This window comes from Anser brachyrhynchus (genome assembly GCF_964034855.1).
Source record: "Anser brachyrhynchus genome assembly, chromosome: 8".
NCBI classification, from domain to species: domain Eukaryota; kingdom Metazoa; phylum Chordata; class Aves; order Anseriformes; family Anatidae; genus Anser; species Anser brachyrhynchus.
In genome coordinates, this window is record NC_137702.1 from 32,190,127 (window position 1) to 32,208,628 (window position 18,502).

General features: G+C 38.8%; 1 protein-coding gene across 5 annotated transcripts in view; it reads left to right on the forward strand.

Moving 5' to 3' along the window:
- Positions 1 to 12,287: 12,287 nt before the first annotated feature.
- The window catches only part of TGFBR3 (transforming growth factor beta receptor 3), a 124,664-nt gene continuing 118,449 nt past the window's right edge, over positions 12,288 to 18,502 (forward strand). The window contains exons 1-3 of one of the 5 annotated variants that reach the window (XM_080602864.1): positions 15,340 to 15,589; positions 16,756 to 16,818; positions 17,198 to 17,305. The gene's annotated coding sequence lies outside the window, so the exon portion shown is untranslated. Of the gene's footprint in view, positions 12,338 to 15,334; positions 15,590 to 16,755; positions 16,819 to 16,901; positions 17,306 to 18,502 lie in introns of those variants that run through there. The other 4 variants (XM_080602866.1, XM_080602863.1, XM_080602867.1 and 1 more) reach the window with 4 other exon arrangements.

Below are 18,502 nucleotides of genomic sequence, written 5' to 3' on the forward strand. Positions count from 1 at the left end.
TACTGCTGTACCTTTATATTTATCTACATGCCAAGATTAATCCAAGATGTGGTAACGTTTTGCCTTAGAGCAATTGTACCAATGAACCTTAACCCTGATTGTAAGAGACTTACTCTCTGTTCCTGTGACAGTTTGTTTATTCTTTACTTCAGGGCCTCTTTTGAGCTAAAACAGCCATTAAGAACAAATTGTTCTGGACAGCTTTTCTGCCTCTGAGTAACAAAAACTGTAACTTATTTTCATTTTTTCCTATACCTTTCTCAGGTGATTCCTGTAAAGATAAATCCACAGTAGTATCCAACCAGCACTGGAATATTCTAAATGTGGAGCAATGATGAGACTCATTAACAGGGTGACTTTTCAGCTTTCTCTATTGGTAAGAATTGCTGCATGCAGCGTGACAAATTCTGCTGTACTCTGTGGAGTTATTGTGAATACAATGTGTACAATGTCAGTATCAGAGGAAAAACATACATTCAGGTACTTTGTATGTTTTCAGTGATTTGTGTAGGTTCTTGTGCTGCGTGACTGGTAGGTAAACGAAAGCCATATTGTAGAATAATGTTATGTATGGACAGTTTAGTCATAATATACATGTAAAACTCCATAATTCAATGGAAGGTCTGACTGCTCAGTATTTCTTCAAGTATTTGATTTATCCAGTTAATCAAATGTTCAAAAATTATTGAAAAGAATCAATAATCTCAAAAAGTGCTTGATAATATGTCCCTGTATTAAGCAGAAGAAAAAATATTCTATTTTTAACTTCATTATAAACAATTACATTATTTGTGGAAAGGGTAAAAGAACAGAAATAAAAAATGATTGTCTGCTTGTAGTACAGTGGAGATATCAAGAGGAAAATAGAGCCCACTTCAACTACTCTTAATAAGACCTGGATCAAACCTAAGATTTCTTGCATTACTTACGGGACACCACAGCTCTTGACTTCAATAATCAAGAATTAAAATTGAATAATTATGAGCCATATCTACTCACTAAAAAAGAAATAACTTCTGGGTAGATTCAACATGGTAAAACTTGCCTTATTAATTCCTTTTTTAATCAACCAAATACCTTACATTATTGCAGGTCCTCTATACTGTTTCTTCTTACAGAAGTAATGAAGTGGAGTCAGAGGTTGTTTTAGGAATATAAACCATTTTATCTAAAATGAAAGCAGAGCTAATCAGAGATGAAGGCAACAATCATTATTGGGCTAAAATCTCAGGCTGACAGTGTAAATAGATTTACAGTAGTATAATAAATAATTTACTGCTCTTTCAGAATAATATTTTGCTAAATTTTGCAACACAACTTAGAAATTGCTGAAAAGGAGATAAAAATAAATAAGTCTTTCGCATTTTCAGATATTTTTCTTCCTTTGTTGTGTCCACAGAACAGAGACAGCAGTTATTTCCGTAGTATGGCAAGTATTCTTGCTTTGTGTTTGCATATTCCTAACATAACTGAGACATTGCACTGTTTAGAATGAAGAAAAAATGTTATACATGTACTGATTTATATGTATAATGTTCATTTAATTGCTGATCTTGATAGAAGTATTTGTATTGTAAACTGTAACTTAGGTCCCTATCTTGTCCTCTGTGTTACTATTTACTAGAAATTATGATCTAGGAAAAATGAAGAAATGAAAATCTTATTTAATTTTTCATATTGCATCTCATTAATTTTAAAGTGTAGCTGTAAATTCTATTAAAATGCAGTAATAATTCTGAACAAATTTATAGACAGTTGAGTAGATTGAGGAGTTGAAGTGGAGTCTCACAGGATACTAAAGATATTCTGTGACAGAACTACCTGCATCAATTGTAAATTTTGAGAGGTGTTAGGGGTTGATGGATGCAGTGACCAGAGCTGGGATGGACTTCATTAGGGTTGCTGCAGCAGTTTATAAGTATGAGGGTTATGACAGTGTACAGAAGCTGAAACCAAGGAAATATTGCAGAATAAGCACCTTCTTATCAGCCATGCTATCAAGAAAAATGAAACACTGAGAGAAGTCTCAGATTGGTTTCTTATGCAAAATATGCTTATCTTCAGGTAATATTGTCCTGTAATGATGGTCTACGGACTTAAGCAGATTTTACAGCCTGAAGAAATCCTGTCTTGTCTGTATGACTTTACACAGAATATGTAAATTTCATAGGTGGTACTCAGCTGTAGTTTTCAGCAAAAATTAGGTAGGAACATAAATAATTCTAATACTTCATGAAATATGAATAAAGGCCTATTCAATACTTTCTTTTTGTGGAGACTCATGGGAAACCTAAATTGAATGGTGTTGCTGAAGCTCTTTTGAAGAAAGATCCTTTTAAATTTTTAACATGCCACGTCCCTTTGCATTAGTTTAAAATAGTTTTCAATTCTCTCAGTGTTCCCTTATGATTGAAAATTTTGTCAAATGCCAGTCCTCTCATGTGCAAAGTTTCCAAAAAGGGCAATTGGACTTGTCCTAAAATTATTAACTGTGCTGGAAACATTTCAATTCTCTGCATTGCTATTTCTTGTTATTACAGAAGGAAACGGTCCTCTGTAACTGTTCGGCAAAACATTTTGCCCCAAAGTAGAATTATAGAGATATCGTTACTTGTCTATTTGACATCTCCAAACACAGAAAGCCCAAGAGCTGCTGTTTGCTAGACATCCTGAATTCGCTATATGTCCATCCATGCAAGTGGCTTTCCTTGCATCACATCACTGTACTGTAAAAGTAGCTGGAATGGAAAAGACAGAGTAACTGTCACATAGGGCAGTAAGACCTGCTGCAACATCTTTCTTACCCCAAATTACAGGAGGCCACAGAATAATCAGTTTAGTCAAAAAAGTGATAAAAGCACAGGAAAGCTTTCAAACTGAGAGAGATGAAAAATTCTCGTTGAGATAATTACATACATTAGCTAAATAAGCTGAGCCATGATGCAACTATTCTTTTATGAAATAATAACAAATGTAGATGAGTCAGAGCAGGAAGAGCTAGTTGCTTTTTCTTGCAGAATATGATGAAGATAATCATGAAACTGAAATGTTTTGCATTCAAAATTGAAAGGAAGCTTTTTTTTTTTGCTACAATGAATATTTTCCTTGGGCAAATCATTATTTCGGGTTACTGTTTGTCTAGAGTTTAGTGGGATCTAGAGAAGAGTTAACAGTGAGAAAAAGAAACAAAACCAAGCTTAATCAAATTTGCCATACTGTTAGGTAAATAATCAAGCATTTTAGAAAAGATAGAAATTCTTCTGCTTCAGACTCTTGGAGACTAGAAAAATCTTTATCTGGGACAGATGTGACCCAACTACTGCTTGCAAAGGTCCTTGAAATTTTTATGCAACAGCTATGGCCACGGACAGAGCTATGCACCAGCTGAACCACAGGCCTGGTCCAGTAGAACAGTTGTTATTCCTCCATTCCCATGGCAATGATTCCCTCATGATGTTGACCATGGTCCTTGGGGTGCCTTGACACCACTATAGGAATCTGTGGATGGACACATGCGTGAAGAAGGCGTTTTCCTAGCTTGTACCATGTAACAGAAGTCCAGTTCAACTGTCTACAGTGCACTGGCTTGTAAAAGAACCAGGAGAGCACTACTAGGTAGATCTTGGCATAGCTGCTTGGGACTGGAGAAAGGGAGTAGCGGACCATCTTCTGTTAGCCTCCTCCATGGGTGTCTGGGAGACTCCAGGTGTGTCTTTTCTTTGCTTATCTACACCCTTACAGCAAACCTTGATGACAGACAAAATTGATGTTTCTGGGCACATTCTACTGTCTTTTTGCTGGTAAAAATGCTGACTGGCATCCTAATGAAAATCTAACTGATGCAATCAAATTATCTCCTGTTGGTGACATGTGGTGACAGCTCTCTTCTGTGGTGACACACATTGTGAACAATTTATTTTCATTTGTAAAGGAAGTATGTCACCTCTAGTGTACCCTTGCATCAAAGATACTGTTAAGAGTTATCTGGTAATTAAGAACAAGCATGAAGATCAAATGTTAACTTTAATTTATACAAATAATTTATATTTAACAGCTTCTATGAATGAGACTATCTGCAATTGAAGCCTTGAAAGCGTTTTACAGTAAATAAGACATTCAGCACCTTAATGTTTACTGCTGAAATATGACTATTTACGTATTATGCTATTTACTGTGAAAGCTGGATGCACTTAAACTCTCCTAGATGTATATGAGCTGTCCAACTTGGATGCATTTCCATTCTCTTTTTGGCAGTGATTTTATATATTCTAAACAAAAACTCCTGTCTTTTCACATTACTGTTGTATATCTGAATTCAAGTATCTCTTATAATATTGGGTGTGTTTTTACTTGCTCTATCATTGGCATTTCCAATAGTTGTATGGTGGTGATTTGGAACCTAAATAAAGACATCTCTAAAGTATAATGATAAAATCAGAAGAAAAATGGAGTGTGGTACTGCAAAATTTGGCCCCTTTTACACCCTTCACCCCTCCCTGCCTCCAGGGCTGAAGTTGGCTGAGCCACAACTAGTTTAGTTGAGAAGTTTGTTTACAGCCATATGCATGGGACTTTTATTCTGTATATGTTACAAATAATAGCTTTGGACTAATAGGAAGATCTTAGAATGTTACCCTGACATCTGTAAGTCATTATCAGAAGTTACATTCCTGGTCTGAGGATCTCTCCAGCTTTCCCCTCCTCCCCTTCTCCCATCACTCTGCTGGAAAAAAAAAGCCAGCCCCTGTATGTTCCTATATCTCTTATAGTAGCTAAGAGGGATAATCCTCAGGTGGTAGAAGTCTGATCTCTCTCCTATCAACAGTGGCTTGTCTACATGACAACTGCTGTAATAATAGGGGAGGAAAAAAAAATGGAAAAAAAATGAAAACAACTTTTGTGAGAGAAAATTATCTAGTGAACATATGTCTAAATGCTGAAGTTTGCAGGCTTTTAAATCTGGTGTGGCCTGATTCAGCCACTCTTACTCAAGTCAATGTACAAATCGTCCCAATGAGTAGAGCTAACAGGGCTGGGCGCTCAGCTGAGTAATGCGGTGTCCTACAAGAAACAAAAGGCAGCATCCTACAACAAAGTATGTACTTCTTGTCTTTGCTGATTTTGGCTCGATCCTCATCTTTGTTTGAGTGTTGATCTTTGGCTAGTATGTGTTTACTAGTACCAACAGGAGATTTGAGCTCATGTAAACTGAAATAGTGAGCGGTTCCAACTTGCATCTCTCCAGGTAGATCACCTCATTAGGGCTTTAGTCAACACAACTGAAGTCACGATACAAATAATTTCATTAACTCAGAGTGGAACAATTTACAAACTTACTGGTAAACACATCAGTAATTTGTTGAAATGAGGCTTGACGAAGATGTGCGCTGTTGATTAAGTTCCCTAAAAACTTGACAGGCAAAGATGGGTAAGCTGGTACCCTAAACCAGAGCATCAGAATAATCCATGCACTGTTCTAGCATGTAGAACAAACACATGTTAATACTAAAAGTAGGAAAGTAAAGCCACTTTGTAATTTTTTTTGGACATGTATACAGAAAAGGGAGAGAAGAATGCAATCATAATATATTGCAATGAAAACATTTTGTGAAATTTCTCAAATTAGCAGATAGTTTTTTGTAAGCTCTCTTGTCAGACCCATAAATTAGATGAAAATGATTTTTGCTAATTTTATTAAATTGAAGGGAAAAGTTTAATCTGACCAATTTTAGCGTATGCAGAAAATGTGTGGTAGATGACTGTGAAAGACTAGCAGACAATTTCTATGTGTGATTGATTGTGTCTTTCTTTGTATCTACTAACATTAAAACCCAAGTGATAACACATTTCTACATCACACAATTCATGAAAATGTAATTAAAAATTACAGGTAGTTTTGAAGTGTTTTCAAAAGGGTGTTCATTCTTTTGAACGTTTGTAAATGTTACAAGGACTGTAGGAAAGCAGAAAGAGATGAGCTGAAAAAAAAAAGCATTGCTCAAATTTACATAGCTAAATTTATCAGTGGGCTTGTATAATGCTTTCCTTTCTAGTCTGTGATAAGCCCCATGGGCAGTATCTGCATTTGTTGGCAGATGAAAGATGGGAGCAGAGGGAGGTGTTTCTCATTTAAATGGACCTTTTTTTTTAATAACCAAGAAAGAAGGTATCCTTTTACTGTACTTAGCTATATATACTTTGTTATTTAAAATTTCCCTGACTGTATTAATAGTATAGCACAGCTTCCAACTAATATCATTTGTGGTGGGCGTGGGAGTGAAGACCTCATAGTTGGGTTTGGGAATATCTACCACGGGAACTCTCTTATGAAATAACTGTTACTTCATGCAGTGTGGTCCATTCCAAATGCTAACCATTTACTTTTCAGATATTTTTGATGAGCCTTGCAGATAAGATATCTCTGTGGGGATTGACCTAGCTGCATTCAGACAACTAAGCTCTCACCAGAGATGCGGAAATCACCCCACTTTTCTTTAAATTTGGTCATAGAATATTAACGAGGGGAGCGTTAGTCTCTGGAGCTTCTCCCACCCTTTAACACATCAGATTCATATTAGCAATATTTACTTTCTAGAAGGGTGACTCAGTTTCAGCTGTTTTCAATTTTTGCTTATAGCACCCTGGAGAAAAATGTATATACATGTAGCAATTTACATTTTCATTCCTACATTTTATTGCAATGGAGTTGGTCACAATACCATAGTAACAGTTATTCTGCAGATTCAGTTTTGACAGCATTTGATTCTTTGCCATAGTGGAGGTGGCTGAAAGGCTTGCTCATATTAAGAACCGGTAAATCTGCAATTCTGAATAATTAAGTGCTATTATTTTGTTGACAGAAGTTAAGCAGAAGACATTTGTCTTTATTTAAAGAAATTAGGAAAAAAAAACAAAATGAAATATTCAGTGCGTTATTTTGCTTCAGGACTTGCTTTTACATGTATATGCATGTTATATTCAATAGTATGTGCAATGTGTAAAGACAATTTTACAACTTCTACAGCTGTTCACCACGTGTGGCTGCACAGGGAAAACAAGTATGAGCTAAGAATGCTCCCCAGCTTATGCCTCCATGAGAAATGTATATGGTTACAGTAAAAAATGTACATATAGACATAGTTAATAAAATGCTAATAGTTACCAAGGACAAAGTTTTGAGTAGTACAACAAACCTGTATTTCAAATACTACAAGTGGAAGAGGTAATTCTATTAAACTGCTGAATATGTTGGTTGGGACTTTTTTTTTTTTTTTTTTTTTTAGCCACAGAAATAGAACAAATACACAAAAACCAACAGAGGCTTTAGTTTTAGTACTCAGGATGAGAATTGCTCTTAAACATTAACTGTATTTCTTGTAATTAGAAAAAAGAGCAGCCCAATCATATTTTTTGTCTGTCTTTTGTTAACTTGGAATAACAGATGCTATGTTAACCTTTCTGCTGTAAGGATGGTTTAGTTTGTTGCCATCACACTTTTTTATAAAAGAAAATATATCGTATCAGAGAAACCACTCTTGGTTTTGACTTAAAAAAAAAAAAAAAGTGTTCTAATAGCTATGCTGAATAAGTCTGTTTTATCATGAATGTATGTGGTATTTATCATGCAACTGTTTAGAAGAAATGACCTTAGTAATCCCTTCTGCATTAAAGAGAATTTGGTACCTTTTGTATTTCTAACTTTGAAGTTTTGGACACAAAGAATTCAGTTGTTTTCAGGGATCAAAATTCCATTTCATACGATAAAATATGAGTGCTGTTGAATATTTTTACCTTGAAGAACTAAAACCATTTTAGCAATAAATGTAAACAGAAGATGTTGTCTCCTCTGGTATATCTGCATCACACATACACGTATGGATGTGTAAGGCTCTAGGTGTAGTCGCTTGTGTTTTTTTCAAGAGGAGAAAAAGGACTGTGGAGAAGATATCCTACAGTTTCTTGGTGGACAGTCAGTGAAGTTCTCCCTTGCAGAAGGCCAGTACAAAGCCTAGACACCACGTGGAGTCAAAATAGCAACAGAGAGAGGCAGAGCAGTACATGGATGTTGTTTCACCCCTATGAAGCAGAGATGTTAAAATGTTTTGTGAGTTTGAATTCACTCTGAACATGAACATTTTGGAACAGTATTAGAAGCATCTTTCTGACAGGCAGCAAATATTAGTGCTACCAGTGTCCTGCAGTATCTTGTCCTAAATTTTCTCTGGTGCATTTGGATGACTGTAGAACAGTTAGACTGAAATTGCATCCTATGAGGTATATGGGGTATGTCTACTTCAGCATTTTCAGGTTGGACCAGGAGCAGGCTTTGGAATTGAACTTTCTGGTCATTCCCACCCATGGGGTTTGGTTCATGTGATGGAGCCAGTCTTAGTACACAAATGGGATGACTCCTGGGTGAAATTAAACTGTGACCCAGGAGCACACATAACATGCTCCAGCAACTAGCAGATGTGCAGTCCACACTGCAAATGACTGGAAATAAGTCTCCCTGAACTGTGTATAGTGTAGATATCAGATCCCAACACACAGATTTTGTTCTGTTGAGCCCTTTCTATTGTATTGCACTAGTTTTTAATAGAGATATACCCCTAGTCTGTTCATTAACACATCTTGCTTTAAAAATAACAAACAAACAAAAAACATGATTATGGGAATTTGTTCTTGTATCTCATGTTCCTTCTGGAATTAATTTCTGCTCATTAACAAAGTGGTTGGTCTATTTCATGTGAGAAACAGGATGAGACAGATGGAGGCCAGCCAATATTCTTTAGCATGGGGCCTTTCTCACCCTCATAGTGATAGTTCTGTGGCTCACTCATTAGGAACAACTTTTAGTGTAGTTATCTATTCTGTTTCTTTTGACTCTTGATATTAATATACATAGATATCTGGGTATACTGGTATATAAGCATCATGTAAAAATGTGTCCTCTTTGCTGATAGCGTAACAAGGACCTCACCAGTTTCTAGAATTTCCTGTATGTCTGTATTTGGCTGCATCAGTATATTTTCTAGGGTAGGTAAATGTTGTCCTTCCACGCTTTAAAAAAGTATGTTGCATATAATTATTTTTTGTTTATTTTTGCAAATAACAAGTGAAAGAAATGAGGTATTGAAAAGAAAATGCAAGCACATGTTGTTGCTTAGTAGTCTTGGTCTCTTACACCTTGTGCAAGTTGAATATTTTAGATACATTTTGATTAGTTCAAAAAAGCATAAATTTTTCAGTATGAGCTTAGAAGCCTCTTGCAGGTCTATATTGCAGTGGTGGACACCTACCATTCCACTTCAGAAAAAAGATTTTGGTGCAGATGGAGCTCCCAGTTCTCAGAATGAATCTAATCCTTAAGCAACAGCAAAATCAAAAGGCTTGAATAGAAATTTTACTAGATATATAAATTCATGATCTCTGCTAAAGTATAACTTGTCTTTGATTGCCATTTTTTTTTCTTTTTGACCACAGCTTTCAACAGCAATGTGTGGATTTCTTTTCTTTTTTTTTTTTTGTCTCTCAGATAAACTTCATATGATTCAATAGACGCACAGCTCAGACGTGCTGACTGTAAGCAACCTGTTTTGTACAAAAGGTTCTCTCTCTGTGATAGAGCTGGGCCTGGATTGTCCCCGCTCTTAAGCGATGTCCATGTGGTAACATTGGGAAGATTCCTGAGGGGCTTCTGGCTGTGACATATTTAGCTTCCTTCAGCTTGTTATCACCTTCATATTTGACATTGCCAGTTCAGTGGAACAGATAATTCAGAAATATACCACACGGTTGTCAATGTTAAGTTGTGCAAGGCAGGGGATGTTGGTGGGTTACAGGAAGCAGCTGTGAGAATTACCAAGGCTTGTGTTTGGGCCCTTAGTGAGGAATACTAATGAAACTACAGCTAGTTGAGAATACTTGGGACTGTTTGTGAACTGATACTTCATGTCTTTGTCTTCAGATCTGTTCTGTGATTGGTGTTATTGGTTAATTTGTTTTCAGTTGCTTTCAGATTATCTCTGCAGACTTCTGTGTTGCAAGATTGTCTTTCTCCACAAGCTCCACTGTCACTAGTGCAGTCAAGAGATGTGCTTGAAGTGATGCTTATTCCCATGCAATTGCCCTGGATCGTCAGTTTCTCACAAGGGTTCCCTTTTCCAGAACTCAGCCTTTCTCCCAGGTGCAGAACCTGCCCTGTTGTCTGCTTAGTCTGGCTTTGCTAAGCATCTGAATGCTCTGGTAAGACCATTCTTTCCTCTTGAGGTTTGGTAAAGATGTAGATAGGAAGGGGGCTGGGTTGTTTTTTGTCTTTTTCTTTCTAGAGATCTCTCTTGATCTTTTGTGTGTGTGAGAAGGAACAAGAAGCTTGTGTTTGGCTTTTTTTTAATGTGTGAATAGGAACAAAGAGTGGATTTTGATAGCAGTTCACACACATCTGCTCTAAATAATTGATACTTTATGAATCAATGTATGACATGAAAGTCTTCAGCAGAAAATCATGTGTCAAATTTAAGTATAAACCCTTCAGATATTATATGTGTGCACTTGTCTTACATCTTCTCTCAGACTCTATGAAGGACTGCTAAGATTGATAGGTCACATTCCCTGGCACATGTATTATTCTTATTCCAAGGACAATGAACTCGCACATGGGAAAAAATAAACGAATATCCAGCATAAGGCATTAATCAGTAGCAGTCTAAGGCAAAATAATGAATGTAACTTACTATAGGTCACTTGGAGAGAAGAAACTGAGATCCAATACTTGCAAAAAAGACTCTAATTTTTATATGCATACAAAAAGACAAAAGAATGTCTTCTGAATTAGTATCTAAAAAAAAGTGTAGTATATGTGAAAGAACAACTTTTACATTAATTCGTAATTCTAGCTAGATTTAAACTGAAAGCTACATAGGAAAGTATAAAATTAAGCATTTTTACACATTTATTTTGTAGTAGTCTGTAGGAGCAATTCTAAAACTAACCAGGAATCAGCAGCGCAGAATTCCTTCCTTGAAGTTTTGGAGCTCAAACAAGAAATAAGAAACTACTCTGATTCCCAAATCCAGAAATTTTGCCATGGGTTGGTATTTAAGTTCCTATCTAATGTGTTTAATTAGGTGACTTTTCATTATGGGGCAGCAGTTTTGGAAGCAGAGTATATACTGAAAAGATACTTAGCTTGTTCCACTTTAAAATGTCAATGCCTATTTTGGTCCCCAAAATATCTTAATGTATAACCTTATAAACATCTTAAATGAACAATCTCATGACCTCCTCATCCTCAAGCCCCTTTGCAAACAGACTGATAACAAAGTGTTAGCTTTATTTAATAAAACAAGGACTTGTTTTATTTTTAAATTCAGAGGAAATATTTTCTAAATTCATTGGGATTTATAGGTAGATTCTGAAAATCTAGCCAGTTTTATTTCAGGACAGAACTGCAGCTTAAGCAGTCTTATTTCAGGTATTTTTACTGTGCTGGATGAAATTTAATTTATAAAAGATCATGACTGCATATGTACCTGCTTGATTTTTCTCTGCTTCATTTGTGAGGCTGTCTGTACTTGAATCTCCTTCCATTTCTATGTCATGACCCAGTGGACTATGACTTGCAGTCAAGTCAGATTGAGAAGACAAGAAAAAAAGAGAAACAAATCAACAAAAGATCAAAAGAGCTAAAAGAAAATATTCAGGCCACAAAACTAATACAATGTGTCAAGACTTAGTATTCAATTATTTTGTGCATTCTTTTCTTTCTCTTACCTTAGCTAATGTAAGTTGTTAGCTCTCTAGGCAACAGTTTTGTCTTGATGTTTTTCAGTATAACCTTTGGCACCACGTAGATATTATATAAATAAAAAATAATAAAGTAATTAGACCTTTGTATACATTAGAAGATTTTAGCTTTGGTATTTACATCTTGGCTGCAAAGAATTCTATCCATAATATGGTCCCAAAACCACAAACATGCAGTATGCTTTTAAAGTTGAAAACAGAATACAGCAATTTGGGACCCAATACTGCAGACCACATATGCAATTTTAGTCTTATGTATACTTTCATGGGTTAAGTATTCACAGGGGTGAATATGAGTTATTTAATATGTGGGCTTTAATGTGAAAGTTTGTGTATATGTCATTTAACATTTTTTTACGACCTCTATTAAATTCTAGGTGTTTTATGATCAAATCTAAAGAGAATTGTCCAGAACTAAAAAGTTTAAAGTCACCTATTGACTTCTGCCTATTTGATTAGGTTTTGGATTTGGCTCTAAACAGACAACGTGCAGTGTGGGATCCAGCCAGAAAGAAGTGATTGAACAGTGAAGGTATGCTAGTTTCACATTTTTCTTGTTTGATCTTTTGTTGATTTTTCCCTTCTCTCATACAATCTCTTTCTTTCCTCCCTCTTCTTGTCGGTTGTGTTTGCATTTGTTAGGTTGAGGGCCTATAAATATCTTATCAGAAAAATGTTGGAAGGAGGGTAAGGGACATATCAGACCAGGTCAAAGTGGAGTGCTGGGTATAGGGGAGTCTGTGCAAGGCATGCAGGTAAGAGTAGGAGGCACAAAAGGGATGGTTAGTCACGCTGGAGTTTTCTTGTGATTTTTTTTTCTCCCTTTTTTGTTCTGGAATCTTTGGGAATGTGTTATTTAAATTTAGATATGTAGCATCAATTTTGAGCTCAAAGCCCATGGTACCTTCCAGAATAGGGTTGTATATGACTTGACTACCCTTGGAAGTTTTCCAGATTTGCTGCAGCACTTGAAACTCATTCCCTGTCTTAATCCAAAGTAACTTTCAAGTGTAGACAGGCCTAACAGTTCAGCACTAACATTTACTTAACTTTGGCAAAAGTTTCAGGTGTTCAAGGAATGCACAATCATTCAGTAAGGAATGCAGAATTTTACCTCATTCATTTGTATTAATGAGTTATTTCCTAAGAGGCTTTTGATGGCTTCATTTTGGTAATTGAACCTTCAAATTAAGGCTGTATAGACAAAGTCATAAAACTACTTGTAAGTAAGAGTTAGTCCTTACTAATGTCTGAGAATCATTTCTGTGATCTTGAAATACTTTGGTAGGAAAATATTTTCATACTAAGTTGCTCATTTATGGAAATAATGTGCTTTCAGAATTAGAATATCCAAGTCAATATGGAAATCAATATTTTGTAAAGCTGTATACCCTCTATTTCTTTTGGTGGGTGAAGCGCTTTTAAATAGTGCTATAAATAGGCCAAGTGACCATCAAATGCCTACATACTGCAGTAACTATTTTGAGTATACTTCTGCTTGTGGAAATGGATTCATCATAAGAATATGTTCAATAGCAGGAATCATATTCATTGTTGTACTAACTATACAGCACGTAGTCCCTAGCTCCATGTTTAGTTCCAAAGCCCCAGTCTAGCATCATTACTGAAGCCAGAGATGATTCTGAGTTCCATAGAATTGCGGAGATTACCCAGGCAATGATGTTTTTTGTATGGCAACGTTTTGAGAACAAACTAGCTCCAATTCTGTTGTTAAACTCCAGTGTACTAAAAAATGTTAGTTTATGTGAAATTTGATTTCACAGGAAGTTGAACAGCATGGCTTTAGTTCAAAAAATAAGCATTGGCTTACTATAGATAACACTATGATTGTCAATAGTTTCTGCTTAAAATTATGTGCTTCAAGTTATTTGCTGAATCAGTGGTAAATGTGCTAAGCATCTTGCACAGCTGAGCTCCTTGCTGGGTAGCCAATGTGTTGAGCACTCAAGAATGTGGCTGATGGCAAGGCTGTTAGGCTTCTGCAAATCCAGAGTAACGTGGGATGCGTCTGTACGTTATAACTGTGATCTTTGAGTTTGGGCTGACCAAAGCTGGGATATCTACGCAGCTTAGAACTGTAAAGATGCAAACAAAATAATACGGAATCGTATCCACTTTAATAAAGCCTGTCCCTGAAAAGGATTGATTAGTTAGATTGGTTGTCATTTTAATGCATCGATAGTGCTTCTTAATCAGCAGTTCTTAACTAACAGTTCTTAACCATTATCACTGATAATGGTGAAAACAATTCGGCTGTGTACAAAGAATTTGATTTTACCAAGACTTGTGCATACATTTCATACACTTGAACAGTTCTGATGGCTGCTCATTTGAATGAGTGTAACCTGTTTAATTTAATCTTTGCAGAATTGGGACCTAAGTGAGTTTTTAAAATAATAAAAATCACTGGTCTGCTTAAAAGTTTCAATCCCATTTTTAATCAGCACTCTGGAATTTCAGGTAGCGGAGGCAAAGTAGACACAATATGCCTTGAAATATATGTGTTGCTTTTGGTGCTGTAGAATATTAATTTTCTTCTTTGTTGAAGGGACTTCCCCCACCTCAACATCTCTTGCAAAAATTTCGCATCCTACATATAGACTTAGAATGATAAGAGAGGATTATATCATGTTCCAACATGCACAACTTTTCAAACGCTTAAAAATAAATCAAAAAATGTGTAAGTGCGTTTAGGCTGCCAACAAGCAGCCCGAACTTGTATTTTACTTGTCTCTGCAAGTTTTATAAGCCTATTCACTGAAATATTTAATGCAAACTAAATGCTTGTTATAGCAACCATTGATTTACTTGCAAAAGGTCTTACGCACAGATAATGTCAACGATCTGAGGCCCAGTCTTTTGTGAGGTGCCCGGCACTTCCCAAGACTAAGCTGTGTACTGAGCCTCTTATGTGCAGAGCTGTGTGCGATCCATCCAAAGGGTGAGAAAGCAAAATTAAGTGTAGGTGGCAATGAATCTTTTTAGGTTGCAAATTGGCATTTTCAAGAGTGGGCATTGTTGGAACTCTTAGTGCACTTCTTGATGAACTCATATAGCACTATGAAAAACAAACAAAAAAACACCACAAAACGATTAAACTAGTCTATCCCTGCATGTTCTCCATAGAAATACAAGAACATTTGCTTGTTCAGGTAATAATATGATCAGGGCTCAATTTTGTGAGGGGAGCTGAGTTAAGGCTCGCGAAGCGCCAGCGGGGCCAAGCGTTAGCACCGCTGTGACAGGCCGTGAGGGGCACCAGGTCGGCGGGTCAGCACCGCCCGGCCGTGGGGGCCCCGGGAGCCCCCTTGGGGCGCACTTCTCCCGTCGCCCTCGCTGCAGGACCAAATCGCTGCGGCGGCGAGAGGAGGTTGCCGGCGCGCCCAGGTACCACACGGGCCACAGGGCGGCAGGGCCGCGGCGGGCGGAGGCAACGGCGGGGCCGTGACGGCGCCGTTCCCGTCCCCGCCCCGCGCCCAATGGTGGCGCGGCCCCGCCTCAGCCGGCCCGGCCCGGCCGGGCCCCGCCGTGTGCGCCGCGCTGCCGCCATGGGGTTACTGGCGGGCTGGGGGCCGGCCGGGAGCTGCCTCCTCCTCCTCCTTCTCCTCCTCCTCCTCCTCCTCGCCGCCTCCTCCCGCGCACCGCGGGCCGGGCAGTAGCGGCCTCGGCGAGGGCTGCCCTCCCGTGCCGTGCCGCCCATGGCGTAGCCGCGCTGCCGCGCGCCTGCCCCCGCGGGACGCGGCGCGGATAGAGCCACTGCCAGGTACGTACGGCCGCCGCTACCCCGGGCCGGGCGGAGGTGCCGCCGAGGGGAACCCCGGTGCCTGTCACCCCTCGGAGCCGGGGCGGCGGGGGGCGAGGGCTGACCGCGCCCGTCGCCCGCCGGCAGCGCGCCCGGTGGCGGCGGGCAGGCCTGTGGGGAGGCACGCGGGAGCTCTGGAGCAGGCAAGCTGCAGGTGTCCCGAGGTAACTGGGGCGTCAGCGTGTGCTGGGCGACGGGCCGCGGCAGTGACACAAGGGTGCCAAGCGCAGTGCTCCGCAGGTGTCAGTGCCGCTGTGCGATTTGGGGTCACCGTACCCGCTGTGAGGCCAGCCAGTGAGATTGTTACTGTAGGAGTGTTGTGTGAAGTTGGTGTTTGTGGAGGTAACAGCTGGTACCGTGCTGCTTCTCTACGACTTCACTGAGAAGCCGCTGCCCTGCGGGATTTATACTGCGTGCATCGCAGTGGATGCGCTGGAGTCGGTTGACTGCGGCCTTTTGAGCACACCTCTCTTAGCAGCCCTGCGGCGTTTGAGTCAGGGGGTCATCAAGTAACTTCTTGAACTTTCCTCAGTGTCAGCCGTCCTTGTAAGTCCAAAGTTACTGTCATTGAAGACAGGCAGTGTTGAAGATGATGTGTCTTGTCCTTGTAAAATTCCAGGTGTGTTGTATGGTTACGCCTTTTCCACATGCTGGGGATGTAACCAGGTGTAAATCTACTGACTTCAGTTCTATGAAGCTGTAGCTGTTATAGTTTAGCTGCTGTCACTTACTGTTTTCTTCTCAAATGCATTATCATCATCACGGTTCAGTTTTAATAGCAACCTCTTAACTGGGTTTGTAAAACTTTGCATTGAGTTTGGAGGAGAAAGACTTGGACGATTAAGTGCCGTGATTTTGTTCTGAGACAGAAATTTTCCTGGTTGAGTCTCTTTCTATACCAAACTAAGTATTATGGATGATGCCCACCAGGCTGATACCAGACCCCTGCTGGGGATGGATCCCGCAGTGGATGGGGGAGCCTCCTGCTCTTGGACAGGACTTGTGGCACCACCTGGGTTCTGCTCACAGGGACCTGCAGTCTTGGACAGGGAAGACCTTAAGACTGTGTGTGTGAATACAACTAATTCTAAAGCCATGTATCTGTCTGTTTACTGTTTTTTTGTCAGGAATACTTTGTTTCCTTGCAGTCCACACAGTTTTTCCATGAACCCCAGAGACAACATAAGTTGGTAGGTGGATTTTAATTAGCACTGCACAGGTGTCCTGCCAAAGCATTTCCGAGAGTGTTAGCAAAACCTTCTTGGCAGATGCATATTCCTTCGAAGAGCTCCAGCTTAACTCAAGGAAGCTCACAGGGTTGGAATCCCAGTCAAGGACACAGACCTGAGCCCACGCCGGGTGCTGCATCTGTGCTTGGGTTCCCTGCCTGGCTGAGGGAGGAAGGGAGGGCCGTGTTGGAGGGGGCAGGCTGTTGGCTTCCTTCAGTGAAGAGTCCTTTATTCTGCGACTTGCTTCCCTCAATTGTTTGCTGTACTCCAACCTTGTTAAGCTTAAAGTGACACTTCAAAATTTTTCCTCTTCTGCCCTGCTTTCTCTCTCTCTGGGGAGGTCTTCTTTGATTCTGACGCGTGTTTCAACTTCGGGTGTGTGTCCAGAGCCTCATCTAGTCACAGTGTGTAATGATGTGATTCCAGTGGATGTGATTCCTTTTAAAAAGTAAGTTCCAATTTTTATTTCTCTAGTATGCAAAACATCTCTTAGTACCATAGCATCTTGATGCCTACCTCTAGGAACAGTGTTTTGAAGTTAATTGCTAACCAGCAGGGGGAACACAAAACATTGTCTCTGAAGTCTCTCTTCATACCACATCTGCAGTTTGTTAAAACTTTGGGCCTGTACTTTTGATAGTATTTGTTTAAAAGATGAGTATCAATTTAATTGAAAAAAAATATATATGTTAGAATAAATGCATTATTTTTGTACACATGCTTCTTAGTTTGCTCTAATAAGCATGTTTCCCATTCTTCTGAATGGAATTTTGTCATACTAGCCAGAACAGAACTTGATAAAAGTTTATTTTATTTATTTAAGTGAAATTTTTCTTTGAAAACATTTATTTTTGAAATTTATATTTTGAGTAATCCTGTAAAGCTTTAGACAATGAGCTAGCTAGAATATTTTGAAAGTAGAACTAAAGTTGAGTGTCAAAAAAGTTGTATTCTCACAAGAAACTATTCCCAGTATTTAGGGTTTCCATAAGAGAGAATGCTTTTAGTTATTCTCTTAGGTTTTAAGAAGTCACGACCAGCTTATTTTTGTAAAGGTCAATTGACACTCCTAGCGTGGATCAGTAATGATTTTTCCATTTGGTTTATATTGGCGTAACAATTGATTACTTCTTTTGTTCTCAAAATAAAGGTTGATAATCAAAGATTATCTTCATGACTCACATTGATCCATATTGCTTTTCAGTCTCTGAAGCCTGATGTACCCAAATGAGAAATACTTAATGTATGGATATACGAACAGATTGCTGAATGCTAAGTAAAGATGGGAATTTGCAGCATGTCAGCTCTTTCCTGGTAAGAGTCAAAGAACAGGCTCTTACCCTGCAGTAAATGTGAGATACCTTGATGCTCATACTTTGAGGGTAAGCAGTCTTTCACTGATGACAGGGTAAAAACATGCCTGGAGGCATTTGCTATGGAGCAGCAGATTTGCCCCAAGACCAATAGTGACTGATAACAATTGTGTATTCTCGTAGCCCTAGGTCTTAAAGCAAGTGGAGACAGTATATAGTTTCATTGAAATGAGCAGTCCCAGATCATATTTACAGGAAGGGGTAAGCTCCTCTGGTTGTATACTCATTAAATGGCTATGAGGATAAATGTTTTCCTCCCCGTTGTTTCAGCA